Genomic DNA, 20605 nt, shown 5'->3' on the forward strand with positions numbered 1-20605 from the left:
ATTCTTGTACCCTTGTCTCTGCTCCTAGTCAAGTACCCATGAGGATTCCAACATGGGCACAGAAATGTAGTACAAAGATGTCCTCGCAGAGAAAAGGCAACAATCTACACACACATCAACAGAAATAGGGACAGTGTTCTCTCCTCTGTGCCCGTCCCTATGTCTCTCTATGGAAATGAATTTATGCTATCTTTTATTAATGATCATAGAGAGTGGCAGATGTACAGAATTAAAACAACTTATGTTAAAACATAAAAACATGTAATCGAGAAATGCATAGAAAATAAACATAAAAAATACCAAGTCCACTTCAACTCTTTACCTTTGAAAGGGAGAGAGGGTGAGTGTGTGTGTGTGTGTAATTAGGGGACAGAAAAATTACATTCACATTCTATTCTATGTGCCTCTGCAATGCTGGAATCATATACAACAGTTAGCAGTAATGTACAAAATGTAAATTTAACAAGGAGAAATAAATTATATTTAAGAGGAAAATATGATTATAGTTGTCACTGTGATAATGGTTTTAAAATGGTGCCATTGGAGGCCAAACAAGAGATGCATTCATCTAGTTTTAAGTACAGGAAAATGGTGTCTAGAAAACATGTGGCATTGTCATTGAATAACTGAGTGCATAAAGGAATGGTTCTCTATGGTGTTACCTCAAAAAGTTAAAAATTGAACTGCCATTTGACCCAGTGATCCCACTTCTAGGAATCTACCCTAAAAAACCTGAAACACCAATCAGAAAGAATATATGTACCCCTATGTTCATAGCAGCACTATTTTAGCTGAGATCTGGAAACAACCCAAGTGTCCATCAGTAGAAGAGTGAATTAAACAGCTGTGGTACATGTACACAATGGAATACTATGCAGCTGAAAGAAAAAAATCTCTTATCCTTTGAGATGGCATGGAGGGACCTGGAGAGTATTATGCTAAGTGAAACAAGCCAAGCAGAGAAAGACACATATCACATGATCTCACTTATTTGTGGAATATAATGAACTAAACAAACTGCTGAACAAAATTAACCCAGAGACATAGAGGTGGGGTACAGACTGACAAGCCTCAGAGGAGGGGGGTTTGTGGCGGAAGAGATAAATCATAGAACTTACATGCATGTATGCATGACCAATGAACATGGGGATAGGGTGTGGGGAAGGGGAGGAGGGTGTCAATGGGGGAAAAATGAGAATCATCTGTAACAAAAACAAATTAATAAATAAATAAATTAAAAAATAAATAAATAAAAGAATGGTTCTCAGGGTACAAAATAGAAATCTAGCCAGAAAATGGCGATTTGAGACCATGAGCATACGTTGGTACTAACTGGAGTCATCAGATTTGAGCTCAGCAAGGGAAAGCAGACGGAATGACAGTACCGAGGAACAAAACTATTGAGGGTTGGGCAGTGGCATAAATACAATGAGAGGAAGACAGAATGAGTATCAATGTAAGGAGAAGTAAAATCAGGGAAGTGTGGCCTTAGAAATCTTAAAAGAATATTTGTGTCTGGAAAATTAGAGAATGACTTAGAATTTCAAATATCACCCAATGATTAAGGAAGATAAATATTAAAACGTGTTTAGTGGCCTGGCCAGTTTGGCTCAGTGGTTAGATATTGGCCTTCAGACCCAAAAGACACAGGTTTGATTCTGGTCAAGGGCACGTACCTTGGCTGCAGTTTGGTCCCTGGCCCTGGTCGAGTTTATGCAGGAAGCAGCTAGTTGATGTGACTCTCTCACATCGATGTTTCTCTCTCTCTCCCTCTCCCTCTTCCCTCCCACTCTGTCTGAAAATAAACGGAAAAATATCCTCGGGTGAGGATCTAAAAAAAAGTGTGTTCATTGATCATCTTTGGAGGAAGCCAATGGTGCCTTGGCTGGGCAATTTCTGTGGAATCTGTAATCAAAATTTAAACAAACAAACAATAACATGTATACCTCTGGTATATATGGAAGACCCAGGAACACTGAGTGACTCTCCACAATGTCTCAAGACCACTTTAAATACCATCTAAAGACAAAAGAAGATGTTGGGGGTTGGAAGGGTGGTGAGGGGTCAGTTAGAGAATGTTACCAGGAAAAGACCAGTCAACAGGAGTAAAGTGGTTATACACATTGAAGTCCATGCCTTTTTCATTGATAAGAGTTTCTAGAGATCAGGTCAACCCCCTCTTCCTGATATGGTGAGCGAGACACACAAGTGGCGATTCCGCTTATAAATATCAGTCTGTGTTACGAATGGTAATCTCCACTTGGCTTTCAGAGTTTCTCCCATGCCTGCTGTTTCCCAGAATTAATCAGCCTACAATAATCATTATGCCAAATATTGGGGGGGGGGGGCATATTCTGCACCCTACAGCCCGTCCAGCAGGTTACTGTACTGCAGACCACAGACAAGGGCTGCACAATGGTAATAGTCAGGTAAGGCCGGTGCTAGGGTGTGGGAAGGCTGCCATGTCACTAGGTGACTGGGCTTTTGCAGCTCTGATATAATCTTACGGGACCACAGTGGTCCGTGCAGTCTGCCCTTGGCTGAAACAGCGTTCTCTGGCACACGACTGGACTGTTGGAGTCGGTCGGCAGAAAGTTGGTTGGTGGAAACCTTGTATTTCACGTATGCTGTCACTACCATATATAGTTTAGGGCACATTTATTTTATATCAGAAGACAAAGATTTAGACTGTAATTAAAAATGGTAATGTACTTGCCCTGACCTGTTTTGCTCAGCGGTTAGAGCGTCGGCCTGTGGACCAGAGAGTCGTGGGTTTGGTTCCCGCTAAGGGCACGTACCTCGGTTGCAGTTTGTCCCCGGCCCTGGTTGGGGTCATGTGGGTGGCAGCCACTCAGTGTGTCTCTCTCACATCAATGCTTCTCTCTCTCTTCCTCCCACTCTATCTGAAGATAAATGCAAAAATGTCCTCAGGTGAGGATAAAAAAACAAAAATTGTAATGTACAGCCTGGCTAATGTGGCTCAGTGGATTGAGCCTTGTGCCGTGGACTGAGAGGTCCTAGTTTGATTCCTGCTCAGGGCACATACCTGGGTTGTGGGTTCAATCCCCAGCAGGGGGGCGAGCAGGAGGCAGCCAATTGATGTTTCTCTTTCACATTGATGTTTCTGGCTCTCTCTCCCTTCATTTCTCTCTAAAAAGAATCAATAAAAATATTTTAAAAATAAAAAAAGATAATGTCTAGAGACAAAAAATAATAGTAAAAAAGTGAATATATTGTATTTTTACAGGTTTGTGTTCATCTGTTATATTTTATTTAAGGCGAAACATTGCTTTGTTTCAAAGCATAAAGTACACAAAATAAACCAAGTTTTACTAGACATGCTGCCTTGAACACTATCTTTAAGGCTGTGTTTCCACTTTCCCACCAGGTGTCAGTATAAATCTACAGGACTTGTGCCTCCTGACACTAACTGTCCTAAATCGTGTGGCACCTGTTGTTAGAAACCAGAAAAAAACTGAGTGAATGAATAAATGAAACAAAAATCTTCCAATTCTCTCTACAGCAAGTCTCTCCTCCAACTACCCATAAACATCCAGGCATCGTCATTAATAACGGTGTAAAAGGGTCGAGGAATCTTTATCTCTCAAAGGCTGTAGGAGTGGATCTAGTCCAGGCCTCTCCAAGGAGAAATCAGCTGGTGCGACTAATGAGTGTTACTGAGAAAGAGCCAGGAACAGCTCTGTGCTGGTCATTCCTTGAAGCAAAGGTAGTGGCACACAGGGCTGTAATTCAGTTTTGGGCTAGTACTAAGTACCCCCAAATCTTGACTTGTAAAGGCCATGGAAGTTACCACCCCATCTCCCCTAAAGAAGCAGGCAGAGCATGCTCTCATCTAAACCGGCTATGTTTTGACAATGAAACAACTGTTGTAACGTAGACATGGTTAGGATTCTGCAGAGAAGGGCTCAGTTGCCATCCCCGGCTTTAATACCCACAGGAACCCTTCAATAGCTCTAAACCTCATCTCTAGTAGATGCTCTGTCCTCTCTCTCGGGGCTATTTCTGCGTGTCCTCACAATGAAGGGAGCTAATTCAGGCGTGTCATTTCTCAGCTCTTTCAAAGGCTGCAGAATCCAGAAAGTCTCCAGGCATCATTCGGTCTCAGCCGGGCCTCTCCCGAAGGAGCCTCTCTGTGGTCCCCGAAGCTGTAAGGCGAATCTTGCCTGGTGGGAGCTGCGGGCGGGCATTCTCAGGAGAGCACAAGCAAACCGCCATGCTCTCTACCTAGATGAAGACTTTCTCCAGCTCTCGGAGAGGGATTTTCTACCGGGGTGCCACAAGAATTTTTAAAACCTGCATTACCTGACTAATCAGGGGCGCTGACCTCTTCTCCCTTAGACTGTCAAATAAGAAATGACAACAACCAACACAACAATAGCCATCTGGTGTGAATGAATGTCCTGTCTTAAACAGTAGATATATAGGTCATATAACAGAGTTGCATCTTATTGGTCACATTGCATAATAAGGCTGCATCTGGTTGGTTAATCCTTGACATCAGAAATCCTTATATACACGTATAGGCACATGATTTTTACAAAGTCACTTTGGAGCAAAAAGGGTATATAATTACTATTATGATTATTTGTAAATCAGTCTAAGTTATAACAGTTTTCTGTCAGATCATAAAAAAATATATATTTTTTAGTATGCTGCAATATTTTAGTAATCAGTTTACATGTGGCCATGAGATACAGGGATGAAGGTCACTGCTCTCTGAGGTTGAATTCCTTGCAAAGAAAACTCACACACTGGCCGGCTGATTTTTGTACCTCAGTTTTAAAGAAACAGGGGAGCCCTGGCCGGTTTGGCTCAGCGGTTGGAGCGTCGGCCTGCGGTCCAGAGAGACCCGGGTTCGGTTCCCACTAAGGGCATGTACCTTGGTTGCAGTTTGTCCCCGGCCCTGGTTGGTCATGCGGGTGGCAGCCACTCGATGTGTCCCTTCACATCGATGTTTCTCTCTCTCTTCCTCTCTCTCCCTCCCACTCTATCTGAACAAAAAATGGAAAAATGTCCTCGGGTGAGGATAAAAATAAAGAAAGAAAGAAACAGGTGAATATTGCCCAAAGGTGAAGAAAAGGAGAGGAACTCAGCCTTGAAAATCTAAACAATAGCCTGCCAATCTAACTTCCTTTACTTTTGTTTGTTTGTTTCAAATGCTAAATTCCTCCAGAGAACTTAGATGTTTTGTGTGTGTTTTTTTAATCCTCACCCAAAGATATTTTTACATTTATCTTCAGATAGAGCTGGAGGGAGAGAGGCAGGAAGAGAGAGAGAGAGAGAAACATCAAGGTTGCCACCACCCACACAACCCCAACCAGGGGCCAGGGACAAACCGCAATCGAGGTACATGCCCTTGGCTGAAATTGAACCCAGGACTTTCTGGTCCACAGGTGACGCTCTTACCATTGAGCCATACCAGCCAGCCAGGACTTAGATGTTTTTCGAGTTACATCCATTTACTGGAACATGTACCTTAAATTGCATGCTAGATAAATGCAAATATTTAAATCCTTAAATCCTCACCCAAGGACATTTTTGCATTTATCTTCAGATAGAGTGGGAGGAAGAGAGGGAGGAAGAGAGACAGAAGCATCAATGTGAGAGAGACACATCGACTGGTTTCCACCCACAGGACCCCAACCGGGACTGGGGACGAACTGCAACCGAGGCACCTGCCCTTAGCAGGAACCGAACCCAGGACCCTCCGGTCCGCAGGCCAACGCTCTAACCGCAGAGCCAAACTGGCCAGGGCGCAAATAACTTTTGTTTTTGCAAAGGTAAACACAGAATAGTTTTCCCACCTGACACCCAGCCTAAACTCCCAAGTGCTTGGCACCCTTATGCCACATTGTCAAAACTTCCATGGGACAGCAGTCCTTCTGTCCCAGCTGCCTCAGCAACAGGTGTGTGGTGTTGCTATTTAAACCTGGTGGCAATTTAATGTAGAGAGAAGAACCTCAATTCTGGTACCATCCATATATGAAACTGTTCACAGTGGAGATACAGATTTGACCTGTAACTCACTCATCCCTTACCATTCCATGCTAACTACTTTATTTTGCTGCGAGGAAGTAAGTGAAAATGTGAAGGAGGGGTGGAAAATATCTCAGGGTTACAGTAAGAGCATAATACACACCCCAAATTCTGTAGATCGGTGTTCTCGAATTTTCTTTATAGATTTATGTAATAAAAAAAGAGGCGGGGGAGACATGTGTACCCGACACTCTCTGACACAGACATCCTTCATCTGCCAGCAAGCTCTCCCAAGGGACCTGTGGGAGACCCATAAATGGGGCCCTTAGACAGGTCACCTCGGTTTCATTGTTCACTTTGAGCATGTTCTGAGATACAGGCATTTCCTGGAGCTTGTTAAAATGAGTTACAGGCTACCCCATCTGGTTTCATCTAAACTCACCCTCATAAAAGAGAATAACATGGATTCTCCTGTTCCTAGTCAAATTCTAACTCAACCCCGTGAGGATCCAAACAGGTCAGATTCGGTTTTGTAGTGTATGATGAGGGCTGTGGCCAAAAACTCTGATGAAAGGAAATGCATAGAGAATATTTTTCTTGAAAGGCTAAGACCTTTTTTTCATTTTAATTTATTTTTTTATTTATTTTATTCCTCAACTGAGGATATTTTTCTACTGATATTTTTCAGATAAAGTGGGAGGGAGAGAGAGAGAAACATCGATGTAAGAGAGACATATCAACTGATTGCCTCCTGCACGACCCTGACCAGGGCTGGGGATCAAACCACAACCAAGGTATGTGTCCTTGACCAGATATGAACCAGTGACTCTACTGTCCTCGGGCCAACACTCCAACTTCTGAGCCAAACCAGCCAGGGCTAAGGCCTTTTTTATAAAAAAAAAATTATTCCAGACTTTAACATGGTCTTACAAGGCATGACTAACATGTGGTTCTTCATACATGTGATACAACATATATGTTCTGAGAATACTTGGACCCACCTATGTTCAGTCCGGTGAGACAACTTCACTGTTCATGCACTAGAAGGCCATGGTGACATCAGATTGCTACTGATGTTTCTCACTTGAAATTTCTACCCTTATTGTGTGCTATAGACTGAATATTTCTGTTCCCTTGAAATTCATATGTTGAAACCTAATCCCTGGTGTGATGATACTTACAGGTGGGGCCTTGGGGGGGGCTGATTAGGTCATGAGGGTGGAGCCCTCAGAAATTGAATTTATACCCTTATGAAAGAGAACCCAGCGAGCACCTATCCTCCAGGTGAGGGTGCAGGAGAAAATGGCTGTCTCTGAACCAGAAAGTGGCTCTCACCAGACACCAAAGCTGCTGGTCCTGACTTCCCAGCCTCCAGAATGCTGAGGAATAAATTTTGTTGTATAAGCCGCTCAGTTAGTGATATTCTGTTTTAGCAGCTGAGACAGACCAAGGCACTGTCTCAGACAATAACAAAGTGTTTCAAAGCAATAGCCACTGCAGATTACACATTGAATAGCATGGGTTAGGACACACCCCTGTGTCTGGTAGACCAAGTCTGCAGCTAAGCATAGTGAGATGTCATAAAACCTTTGAGTCACAAGTACCTTCTCTGGAATCAATCTGGTATTGATTGTAGGTTATGTGACATTGTAAGTTATGTGACTTTGAAAATTTTGCCTACATTTTTATACTTTGGATCCCTTATATTATTACTCCAATCTATAAAATGGTTGTAATAATTATATGAACCTAAAAGAGTTGCTATGAGTACTAAATAAACTAATACTTAGCAAGAGTCCAGATCAATGCCTGGAATAATGTAAGTACTCAAAATTTATTTGCTATTATTTTTTAGATGAAATAAAAAATAAGCTAATATTCTGTTGTAGAACTTTTATTAAAATTAAACAGAATAAGCTGTAGTGCTGGATGATGTCTCCTCATCATCAGAAAGGAAGCAAACTGGGTCTCTCAGGGTGTGTTTTGAGGATAATACCACTTCACCATTGTTATTGTCCAACTATATCTCACACCCACCCCTCGCCCCCAGTCAGGACTCTCCTTCCCCTAAAATGGGAAATTTTCAGGCCAACAGTGTCAGGAGTTCAAATGTTACGTTCAAAATATTAATGCTTGTCAACATTATACCAATATCTGGTATTTAAAAATATAATATTGTAAAAAAAATAATTACTTCTGTACTATTCTAAAAAGTTCTGCTCGAGTCACAAGTATGAGATTGGTATTGTTAGCAATACACATACAATGGTTTTATTTTGAAAACATTTTCCCCCTATTTATGCAATAAACAATACAGGCATTTCTCGTTCTAGGCACATTTGTCTCAAGCACGTTTAGAAATTGTATGAACTGCCCTGGCCGGTTTGGCTCAGCGGTCAGAGCGTCGGCCTGCGGTCCAGAGAGACCCGGGTTCAGTTCCCGCTAAGGGCATGTACCTCGGTTGCAGTTTGTCCCCGGCCCTGGTCGGTCGTGCGGGTGGCAGCCACTCGATGTGTTCCTTTCACATCGATGTTTCTCTCTCTCTCTGTTCCTCTCTCTCCCTCCCACTCTACCTGAACAAAAAAATGGGAAAATGTCCTCGGGTGAGGATAAAAAAAAAAAAAAAAGAAATTGTATGAACTCTTTGTTTAGACTTTTGGTTAAAATAAAGATACCTGCCATCCAAGGAGTTTAGTCCTATAGCATGTAAGGAGAACTACCCCAGGCCACTGTCGTAGGACATGGTCCCTGGACACGAAGCCCGGGGCAGGGTTTTTGTACCCGGAACCCTGATAGAGGGAGTGCTCAGGAGAGACCCCCAGGAAAGTGAGCAAAGCAGAGTGACGTAGGGGAGCAACTGAGCAAAGTCTCATTTCATCCTGATCCCACAAGAAATTGTGAAGAGAAAATGCACCACCCTGTGTTTCCCCCTGCTAGTCAACACAGACCTCAGGCTACCCCCAGGGGATCTAAATAATGACACAGACATTTCTGAGCTAAGTGACTCTAGGCAGCTGAGGGAATTCACTGCGGAGCAGAGGGAAGCTGGGAGCCATTAGCAGACAATGCTCAGCGTTAGGAGAATCACCAAGCCTCTCCATCCTGGAAAAGGTGACTGGGCCTGACACCAAAAACATCTACTACAGCCATTACACGACACAGATCTGACCAGGTGACAATGGACAGAATCATCGTTAGTGAATAAGAGCTCGTACCTACCTCTCCTCACTCTAATGTCCATTGTCTGATTTCTAGCACCATCTTCATGCCACATGGACTTTGATCCATAGTACAATATTAAATGCTATGTTAACCTCTTATAATTTAGTTGCTGCCTAAAGATCTACCCAGTCATGACAGCCAACGGTAAATACCTTATGCTTCCTAAAGGAAGACAGCACGAGGGACAGCGCGTGTGACAGAACACAGGGTGCGCCTTCTCCAACACCACCTGTCGGGTGAGAATGCCACCTGCTTCCCAACTCCACCTTTGCCTGTCTCACTCCTCCTGTCAACCCCCTCAGATGGCATAGCTTTACGTGCATATGGGATAAGATGCAATAGTATAGATTAGTGTTCATACACGGGGCTGAACTATCCCAACCTTGTTTTTACCTGTATGTGTGCATGTATGTGTTTGTGTGTATGTGTTTGTGTGTGTGTGTGTGTGTGTGTGTGTGTGTGTGTGTGTGTGTGAAAATTGCCTTGACAGCCCTGGCTGGTTTGGCTCAACAGTTAGAGCATCAGCCCACAGACCCAAGGGTCACAGGTTCAATTCCCAGTCAAGGGCACATACCTGGGTTGCAGGCTTGATCCCTGGCCCCAGTTGGGGTGTGTGCAGGAGGCAACCAATCAATGTGTCTCTCTCATATTGATGTTTCTCGCTCTCTCTCTCTCTCTCTCTCCCTCCCTCCCTTCTGCTCTACCTAAAAATCAATGGAAAAATATCTGCATATAAAGATATTTTTAAAAATTACCTTGACATATAAGATTTTGGAGATTAGCCCTGGCCAGTTTTTGCTCAGTGGTTAGAGCATCGGCCTGCGGTCCAGAGAGACCCAGGTTTGGTTCCCGCTAAGGGCATGTACCTCAGTTGCAGTTTGTCCCCAGCCCTGGTTGGGTCGTGTGGGTGGCAGCCACTCGATGTGTCCCTTTTACATCGATGTTTCTCTCTCTCTCTCTCTCTCTCTCTCTCTCTCTCTCTCCCTTCCACTCTACCTGAACAAAAAATGAAAAAAATGTCCTCTAGTGAGAATAAAAAAAAGAGATTTTGGAGGTTATACTTTTTCAAGAAGTTTTCATGACTTGACAATAAGTCTCTTAATGTGTATGTTCTTGGATAATAATTTAAGGTAGAAATCAATACAAATAGTTCAAGAAATCTTGGCACCACTTGGGAGAAGGTAAAGATTCTCTAAGGGCAATTTTAGTGTCTTGTTTGAGGATGTTAAATATTCTTAATGTTTATATTCAGTAATATTTTCGTATTCCTATTTATTGAAATTTTAAGACATAACCATTTCAGTGCTAAGCAAACTTGGTTTAATATATTATTGAAATTTAATACATGTTAGAGACATACATTCAGCTGGAAATTTCTACTTGCCATTTTGCTATTTGCTTTTTTTGCTTCCCTCTGCTTACAAGTTATTGAACAGTTTCTTATGCTTGTTGAACCTGAAGGCATTGATATGGTTCTGACAATTCGCAGCCTAACGTGGAGAAGCGCAATTACATGATGTCAGCTATGTGTTTGTGATGACATGCCTTCTTGCTTTTTCAAATATCTTCGATAAAGATCTGTTACCTCTTATTTAGAAACTGGCAGCATATTTTCTTAATCTGATGAATATTCATGGTATAATTTGACTATAGAGTTCATTATTGACTTCTTTTGCATTCCTTCGGCTAGCTTTGCTAAAAAGAAAATGCCAAATAAATGTGGATGTAGAAAGAAAAGCGTAATTGCCCTAAAAGATGTTCCCCAAAGCACAAAGACTAGGCGGCCCTACAGAGAATCAAATGAGGACATATGAATCCATCTTCTTGGCTACTTACCCATGTTATTTACCTCAAGTCAAATGTAGGGAGGCTTCCCTACATTGCAATTTAATCATAAAAACCATGAAAATAAAAATCCCTGTCTCTTAGATGGTCTTTGGCCTTAAAAAGACATGCATATGTCAATGTATTGTAATGTACAAGTACTATAAGAATGTAGGATATTGCTGTTACTTCATGAAGCAAGGAGATTTGTTCATGGTAACTATGAGAAGGCCACATGAGAACTCAAGTGTTTATGGTAGGACTCCACTCACTGCTTCAGATTGCAGGTAAACCAGGTCGTGTACTTTTCAAGAAAGGGCACGTACATTCACTAACCTTCCTCAAAAGCACACAGACTGATTGAAGTGGACTTAGCTAGAGAAGAGACTATGCAACCTATTGAGGGGATGTGGGCCCAGTTTCATTCCCAGGAGAAAACCCATAATGACCTTCTAAGCCTCCAAAGCCTTAATTGTGTTCTTGAAAAGCAAAATTAATATGAATTTTCCTAAGACATGAGGTGACTATTAATTATAGAGAAAATTAGGAACAATTTTAAAAATAACAACTGTGGTTAACTAAGAGGTTAGAATGTAGGTGTCTCTATTAAACATATAAAAGGAAGCATTAGTGTTCTGATTGACTTGGTTCTTGAAAATCTCCCAAGCGCAGAGATAATGCGAGAATGTTTGCAAAAGTTTAGTCCTCGAGGAGATTAACATTTAGAAGAACAAATATATATGTTGAACATGCAATCATTTGGTTCACATGCAAAATATGAGACCTGGGTCTATGTTTATGAAAATACACCCATAAAAGCTAACATTTGAAAGAGAAAATGTATATAATGTATTAGTATATTAATTCATACATACAATATAAACACCATATATATTAACATACAATAATATAGACTCACTTTTTTTGTGTCAGCTGATATGTGTAGAATCCTTAAGAAAATACAATTAAGCCCTGGCCGGTTTGGTTCAGCGGTTAGAGCATCGGCCTGCGGTCCTGAGAGACCCGGGTTCAGTTCCCGCTAAGGGCACATACCTCGGTTGCAGTTTGTCCCCGGCCCTGGTCGGTCGTGCGGGTGGCGGCCACTTGATGTGTTCCTTTCATGTCGATGTTTCTCTCTCTCTCTCTGTTCCTCTCTCTCCCTCCTACTCTACCTGAACAAAAAATGGAAAAATGTCCTCGGGTGAGGATAAAAAAAAAAAAAAAAATACAATTAAGAAGTCCTGGAATAAAAACCTTATCAATTTAACCATGTCATAGGTAATTAAAGAGAAAATAAGCAAACTAAGAAATAAAATAAAATAAATATAACAGTAAAATTATTATTTTTATAATCTGATATACAAGTCTTCCTTAATTAAATGTCTTTTTAAAAATGTAACAATTGTTAGTTGCATATATAAGTATGTGTGTGTATACAGGTGTGTGGGTGTATGTGCATGTCTGTGTACAAGTTGCATCAAAATCTGTTGACCTACCAAAGGGAGTGTCATAGAAAAATATTATTATCTTTTGAAACCTTTAATTAATTTATTTCTCTTTTCTTAACCTGATTTATAAGGTAGGATAAAAAAATACATTTTTTTCTCAAATCTACTAACAAACTGTCTAGTCCTTATATTCACTAAAAGTCAGATCATAGAACCCTGAGGGCCGAGTCTCATGGATTGTTCTATAATTCCTCAAGCAAGAACATTTTCTTTTTCTTTTTTACATTATGCTTCCTCTCTAACGGGACATTTCCTCATGACTTTGTCATTAAAAATCAGGCTCTCGGTAAGAGCTGTCATTCATGAGCTCTGGGCTCTGAAGTTGGAAGCCAACCCAATGCGGCCCCTTCCCAGGGGCTTCTTGCTGGGGCCCATGTTCAGTCATTGCCTCAACCCTGTGCCCCCACATTGGCCAATATTCACATTAGTTTTAGATTTAGGCTATTCTTGGGTGATTCAGTTTTTTACATAGAGATAAAGGAAGGTGAATACGTCCATTTCATATCACTGGGTTTATAAGCAAAGAACCAAAACAATCCTTTCTCAGAAGTGACTGAAGAAATTTTCTGGGTTAGGAAAAAAATCTGTATAGGATTCGTTATATTCAAGTTCAAGGCAGGTAACTCTAAAGTTACCTGTGCATTCAGCTGTTAGTGGACTGCCTGTTGTATCTAAACAAAGGTATAACCTGAACAAAATCCTGTTGAATTTGGAGAAAAGAATAATAATTTCACAGCATATATAGCAATAACAGTAGCATTTACAATGCTCGTAATGTTTAATAATTCATCTCTAAGACTCAAGACTTAGACTGAAGTCTAAACTTAGACTGAAGATACTACCGAAAAATTTTCTGGATAGTGAACAGGAGTAGATAGATTGTGACAGAAAGTACCTTCATTTAGAGGAGAACAGACAGAGAATTTTGTCCCTACTTTAGCCTGGAGCTAAGCTGTTTCTTCTAAACTAAAGTCCTTGGGGGTCTGAATTTTGGAGGAGGAAGAAAAGGTCATTCAAGTGGAAAACTGCAGTCTTTTTGTCCTGACAAGTTAGTAAATAAATACCAGAGACCATGAATACTGAAGAAAATGGGGGTCATGAAAGAGACTGAGTTAGAAAGAGATCACTAGACAGTTTCCTTATCTCTTGCTGAACCCCCAATTACACATGCACAAAACAGACTCTTAAAGATGCTTGCTTGAGACCAACACTCTGAACAAGGAATGGAGCTATTGCATGAAAAACAAAAGTCTGAGTTCAACATCCAAAAGTAAACCACCTGATAAAGTAAAGAAACCAGTATTCATCACACACACATAAAAAAAATGAAATCCAAATTTCTGCAGCGTAACAGGACACAATGCAAAGTTATCTGGCATACAAATTACCAAGAATGTGGACAACAATTTTTAAGAGTAAAGAGATCATCAAGTCTAACCTTGAAAAGAAACAGATGGTGAAACTAATGGACAAAATATTTTAAAGTAGATTTTAAACTATCTGCAGTGAAATAAAATGGCATTCTTTGAATTCCTGAAAATCTCAGCAGGTAAGTGGGATGTCTCAGTAGAAAAATAGAAAAAAAAAAAAAAAGAGGAAATTCTAGAACTAAATTATATAACTTCTGAGTGAAATAAAATAAGTAACTGGATGATTTAGTCAAGTGGATAGGAGAGAGGAAAGAATAGTAAACTTAGATCAATAAAAATTATCCAAAGTGAGGAACACAGAGGAGAATGATTTTAAAAAATGAATACAGCCTCAAGCACGTTAAGATAATTTCAAGTCATGAAATGTAAATGTACTTAAAATATCAGAAGGAGAAACTTTCAGAAACCATGGGAACCAGAAATTGCTGAAAGAAGAAAATCTGTGGACCAAAATTCTATATTCAGAAAAAAAATATTATTCAAGAATAGAGATACAATGACATTTTCAAATAAAATAAAACTAAGACATTTTGTTGCCATAGTCCTACACTGTAAGAATGTAAAGTAAAGTTCTTCAGGATGAAGGAAAATTACAGTTGATAGAAATTTAGATCCTTAGAAAAAATGAAGAATATTGTTAAATGGTGAATATCTAGTTAGATTTAAGAAACTATTTTTGTATTTTTTAATTTAAATTTATTTGCAAATTATGTGAAAGTTCAAAACTAAAATTATTACATTGTGAGTTTTATAATGTTTTTAGATCTATTATATATAACAACTACAACATGAAGTATGGGTTGGGAAATATATGTGTATTAAGGTTACAGGTTTCTTATTTTGCTTAGACTAGTAACAAATTTTATCTCTAAGTAGAGTCCTAGCCTTATTTTGGTGATACATATTAAAAACCACAGAAAAAAATCATTTTAAAATATGTAAAAATTAACAGCTAATAAATGAACAGAAAAAATAAAAATGCCAGTGTTATTTTAATTTATATATATTTTTTAAAAGGCAGGGAAAGGGGGAGGGAGAGAGAGAGAGAGAGAGAGAGAGAGAGAGAGAGAGAGAGAGAGAGAGAAAGACACAAGTAAAAAGCAAAAAGTAAATTGGTAAATTTATTTTTTTCTCAAAAAGTGTCAAGTTTGTCATGGGCTTCTTATAATTTATCTTAATGACAGTTCTCAAATTGGGTAGAGAATGACAATCATTTGTCTTATTTGGTAGCTGAAACAGAGAAAGGAAATGGCTTCTCCTGGGTTAAAATTTGAGTGTTAGATAAATATTTGTTGTCAACAGAAGATAAATGGGTTTCATCATTATAAATCAATTCCAGCTGTTGACAGGTGAAGTGTGATATTTAGCAATGAATTAAGCACAGAGAAAAATGTATCAAATACAAGTGTCCAAAAGAATGCTTTTAGCTTTAGGTATTTAGGGATCTTTGGTTACTGCCATGCTAACTAACTACTGTGTTTTCTTTCTTTGTTTGTTTTGTCTAGTTTTTATTAGAAAAGTTCTTTCCACAAAGATAATAGGCCCAGCATTTCAGCATTTTAACAAGAGCAGTCTCATCAGAATCAATGAGAATGTCCAAAATTAAAACTAATTTGATATATTATTTTACTAGCTTGAGATCAATTTCAAAGCCTTCTATTCAAATACGTAATGCATTCCTGCTTGGTGCTGAACATATTTCAGAGAGGTCTTGTACTGCCTCAATCACGTTCGTCTAATAATAGTATTTACAGTTAGAAGAAAATGCTAAGTACTTAGATGAAGAAACCGAGGCTCAGATATGTTAAGCAAATTGGCAACAGTCATACAGACTGATAGTTGGTTTCCAGTTTGAAAGATGCTGCTATAAAGTATGAAGCTGCATTTGTCTTTATGCAATCGCTGCAGGAGTCCAAAGACATTATAAAATAAGATTTACATCAGTTAATTTACTGAATGTATCCACTTAGATGCACAATGGAAATGACCAGTATCAAAGGTCTAATTTAAAAGCAATTTTAACTGAAAAATAATTTAATTGCATAAAAGTCCATTTTTCTTTCTGAAACACTCACTGGTTGTAGATTAGGTTACTCCTGAACTAATAACCCTCACCCTCTTCTACAAGGTGATTAGATTCCAGGTCCAAGAGGCACATCCACCCAGAGGCCTCTTCTCTTCTGAAAGAGGCTCCAGGTCCAGGGTCCTTGAGTTCCCTTCTCAAACAGCCTTCAGCCTGTCCAAGTTCTGCACAAACTTCTTTACTTGGCATGTCTTTTAGGAAGCACACTCTGCAGCCAGTGTGCATTTCTAGGCCCAAGGCGTAGCCAAGAGACTTGCTAACTGACTGAGAGGGATGTGGATGCGTTCAGACGTGCTGTGCACGGTGTTATTCAAAGGCATGCCCCAAAGGCTCCTGCCTGGATGTCCTAAGGTAGGTGCTTAGGAGGAGCAGAGGGGGCTCCAGTTTGGGAACTTGAATTGATACTTGCTTGGGCCGTACAAAAGTGTGGCACTCACAAATACAAAATAGTATTGTAGTAGTTTCCAAAGGAAGACCATGGGTCCAAAAAGAATAGGGTGCAAATCTAATAGTTCAGTGATTATATCAATCTCTTCGGATACTAGTTAACAATTCTAAATACGCCAATGCTTATCTTATGTTCAAAACTTTAAAACTGGTTTCAAAGGAACATAAAAGCTATCAGTTCTAATAATTTCACAGGGTTAACATGTTCTATTATTTTTATCTATTTTTAATCACCAAGTGTGCCCTTTTGTTCACAAAGCCTATTTTCTTCCTCGTTAGGGCTTTAGAGGGGGTAGTTAAATATTCTAAAAGTCTCTTAATATTTACTGGACTAAAGCACATCTATTAATATAAGAATGTTCCCAGAATATCCTCTCCTTTAATCTCTGAAGGAAGATTCTGATTTCATAGAGTTCATTTCTTTCCCTCCCCATTCTTGGATAAGGTTTACGCCACTGCCGGTCAGTTCCTTTGATTTTTGGGGTGCAGAACCAGAGAGGCGGGGAGAGGGAAAAGGACATTTTATGTTGGTTAGGGCTTGAAGAAATCTCAAGAAGCATGAAGGACAGAGAGACTAGCTAGATTATGAAGGACAAGAAAAAAGAAAAAGATTTTTTAAATATATATTTATTTCTTTAAATCCTATATTCCCTTCCTAATACATAATCTATACTTAGCATGACAGAAAAAAAAAGTACAGAAATGACTAAGTTTAGTAAGGAAGGTCAAAATAACATATTATAAAGTTTCAGGGAGGAAGAAGTCAATTCCATTCACAAAGATAACAAAAGATTTCACTGTACATTTTAGAACAGGTTATCATTAAAGGTACCCAAGACCTTAGTCTCACATACTCTTTGTTTAAGGAAATCAACATTTCTGTGCATATAAAGTATTTGTGTATTAACGCCATCTCCTAAAAGAGTACGTCCAATCATCTTCCTTTTGGACAGAGAAAATAGAAGACGAGAAATGATGATTATTTGTCATTAGATGCTACCCCATCAACTGAAAAGACATTGTCTTTTTTTAAATATGTTTTTATTGATTTTATTTTTAGAGAGAGAGAGATAAAAACATCAATATGAGAGAGATACATAGATAGGCTGCGTCCTGCACCTACTGAGCATTAAGCCAGAAACCCAGGCAAGTACCCTGACTGGGAATTGAACCAGGACCTCTCAGTCCATGGGACAATGCTCAATCCACTGAGCCACACTAGTGAGGCAACGAGATATTCCTTAATAGCTAAAACGGAGGATGGCAGTTTCACCCAATCCAAGTTACAGAGGCCGTTTTGAGAAAGAACAAGTAGTCTATTTGGCTGGAAAATATGGTACATATTGAGAAAATGGTTAGTAAAAAACATAGGTTGGAATAAAATTTGAATACCTTTAGATATAAAGCTTAGGAGGTGAACTTCATTAAACAGGAAATGGAACCTTTTGCATGCGGGAAGAAAATAATTAAAGCAATACTTTAAACGTGTTTGCTATTGATCTAGGCCGGTTACAAAATCATAGCCATAATGCTGGCTGTCCATTTATAATGCATGCGTCTCGGACCACATACCCATTGCAATGTCAAACTTTTGCCAATGTAATACCATGACTTTCCCCATAAACCTAAAATTTTCAGGTTTATTTCACTGACTATTTTAAAGAAAACAATAGAACATAATGCTTAAGGCACAATTTTAAACCTTGGCCAATTTCCTTAATTTCAACGTTATTATCTCCAACAATATTGTGTATAACATAGACTTTTAAAGAATGAAATAACAGCCTGGTCGATGTGGCCAGTGGATTGAGCATCGTCCCATGGACGGAGAGGTCCTAGTTTGATTTTGGGTCAGGGCACATGCCCAGGTTGCAAGCTTGATTTCCAGTAGGGGGCATTCTCTCTCTCTCTCTCTCTAAAAAAATCCATAAAAACATATTTTTTAAATAAAGAATTAAATATCATATATGTGGAACAGTACAGTGCCTGGTAGGAAAACAGCAAGTAAAAAATTTCAACTTATAAATATGGAACCAAAAAATTAACTTTGTGGGACATAATCTAGCTAAACTTTCTATTTAAAAAATAGTAAACCAAACACAGAAGGAAATACAGTTTGTAACAGACATCAGATCGGTTCTAATGAGAACTTCAGTCTGTAAGTAAGGATTGTTCTCCAATAGCGGCAAATGAGTGCTTGGAAAAATGGAAGATGTTATCTATCAGAACATCAAAGGCACTTTTCTTTATCTTCTAAAGGCTGCAATAAATCAAACCTCTCTGGGAAGGCAGGCTTCCTCGGAGCGTGCAGACAAATCTCTGGGAAAATTTTATCCTCTGTAGGGATCTATATAGCTAAGCCTGGGCTAATGTATTCACTGAACAGGAGAAATATTTGGACATCGGTGTCATTTTATCAAAACAAATGATACTGAGAGAAATACTATTTTGAATCAGGGAGGGATACTTTGTTGTTAAAACTGCAATGAAACATACCTATATGAAACACAGGCAAAAATGGGATAAATGACGAAAATTTGTATTTCAGTTCAAAAAAGAAGTATTTAACACTCTATACTAATTTTTTAACATACCATATAGAACTATATTGTCAGTATACGAGATTCTATTGTATCATGCAGGGTATTGTTGATATAAGAGATCTGCTAAGATAGCAGTGAACTCAGTGAAACAGGAAAGTGAAAACATGCTTCGTAGAAATAAGCTGTGATCACGCTCATCTCCAGCCTCCACACATACATGTGAGTAGCATGCCTGTCTTCCAAATGACTGATAATATCATTCAAACTACTAATCCTCAGCCATTTTAGCTATGACCTCCAACTATCATTTCAATTAATCTTTTTAGTTCGATACCCTATTTTCACTAGCACACTTCTCAGAGTTCTCTTTAGGCAATCAACCTGGCATTGATGAGTGTTCAGCAGAGACGCACACCTCAGTCACCTATTATATTTGCTGTGATATCTTAATTTTAGATTAAACACTCTGTTCCAACCAGGGTTATTAGGAACTGCAACAGAATCTAATTCAGGCTAATTAAAGTGAAAAAAAATATATATGGGAGTACTCTGTAGTAGCTTCTAGAATAGCTTGGGAATATCTGGGACAAACAGGTTTGGTTTTTGGCCTGTGTCTTGAGGAGCTGGGCAGTCAGAACTAAGCTACATCTCCGAAATGGTATGGCAGGTCCTGACCACCCTCATCTCTGAGAATGAGATACACTTGATGACACCGTCACTGTGGTCAAGAGTGTCCCATAGCCCTCCGACTGGTAGGACAGAAGGAGGACATGGTGTCACAGTTTATTTTTATTAAGTTTATTGCGGTGACATTGGTCAGTAAGGTTATACAGATTTCAAGTGTAGATTTCTATGACACATGATCTGAATACTACATTGTGTGCCCACCACCCAAAGTCAGATCATCTTCCATCACGATTTTCAATTAGCGATCAGAGAAAGCCTTACTGAAAAGTTGACATTTGAACCCACTTGAAGAAAGTGGGGGTAGGAGTGAGGTATAGGCTATAGAAGGAGTTTTCTAGCAGGGGAAAGAAAAAAAAAAAAGCAATTGCAAAGGATTTCAATGGAGATCAAACAAATGTAAGGTGAAGAGTAACATTCTGAAATAATATTGAAATGATCTGCACATTCATGAATGATTTTTCATAGTTTCCATAATAAATCCAAATAAAAAATATTTTTTTAAAGACTGAAGTGTTTGAAGTAATTAACAGTTTTTCTCCATTCCGTTTTGATAACCTGCAATAAAGTGAATGTGTGTAATCCTAAAAAGGTTTATTGTTTCTGCATGGTTGTACTGGTAATGAATATTTTGAGATAGTAGATGAGTTTGAAAGAAATGTTTCTACAATGAAATTAAAAGACTTTATTAATGATATTGAGCCATAAAAACCCCACATAGATATATTTTTAAAGACCTTTAAAAAAAGAAAAGTAATCTCATCTCTGATTTCATTGGCTTAGCAGAATTAATCTCGGAATAAAAGCAGGCCCCTTTTCCAGTCTCATACAGGTGAAAAGTGCAAAGCATTCCAGGTGTTCATTAAG

Source organism: Molossus molossus, unplaced genomic scaffold, assembly GCF_014108415.1.
Source record: "Molossus molossus isolate mMolMol1 unplaced genomic scaffold, mMolMol1.p scaffold_m16_p_7, whole genome shotgun sequence".
Taxonomy (NCBI): domain Eukaryota; kingdom Metazoa; phylum Chordata; class Mammalia; order Chiroptera; family Molossidae; genus Molossus; species Molossus molossus.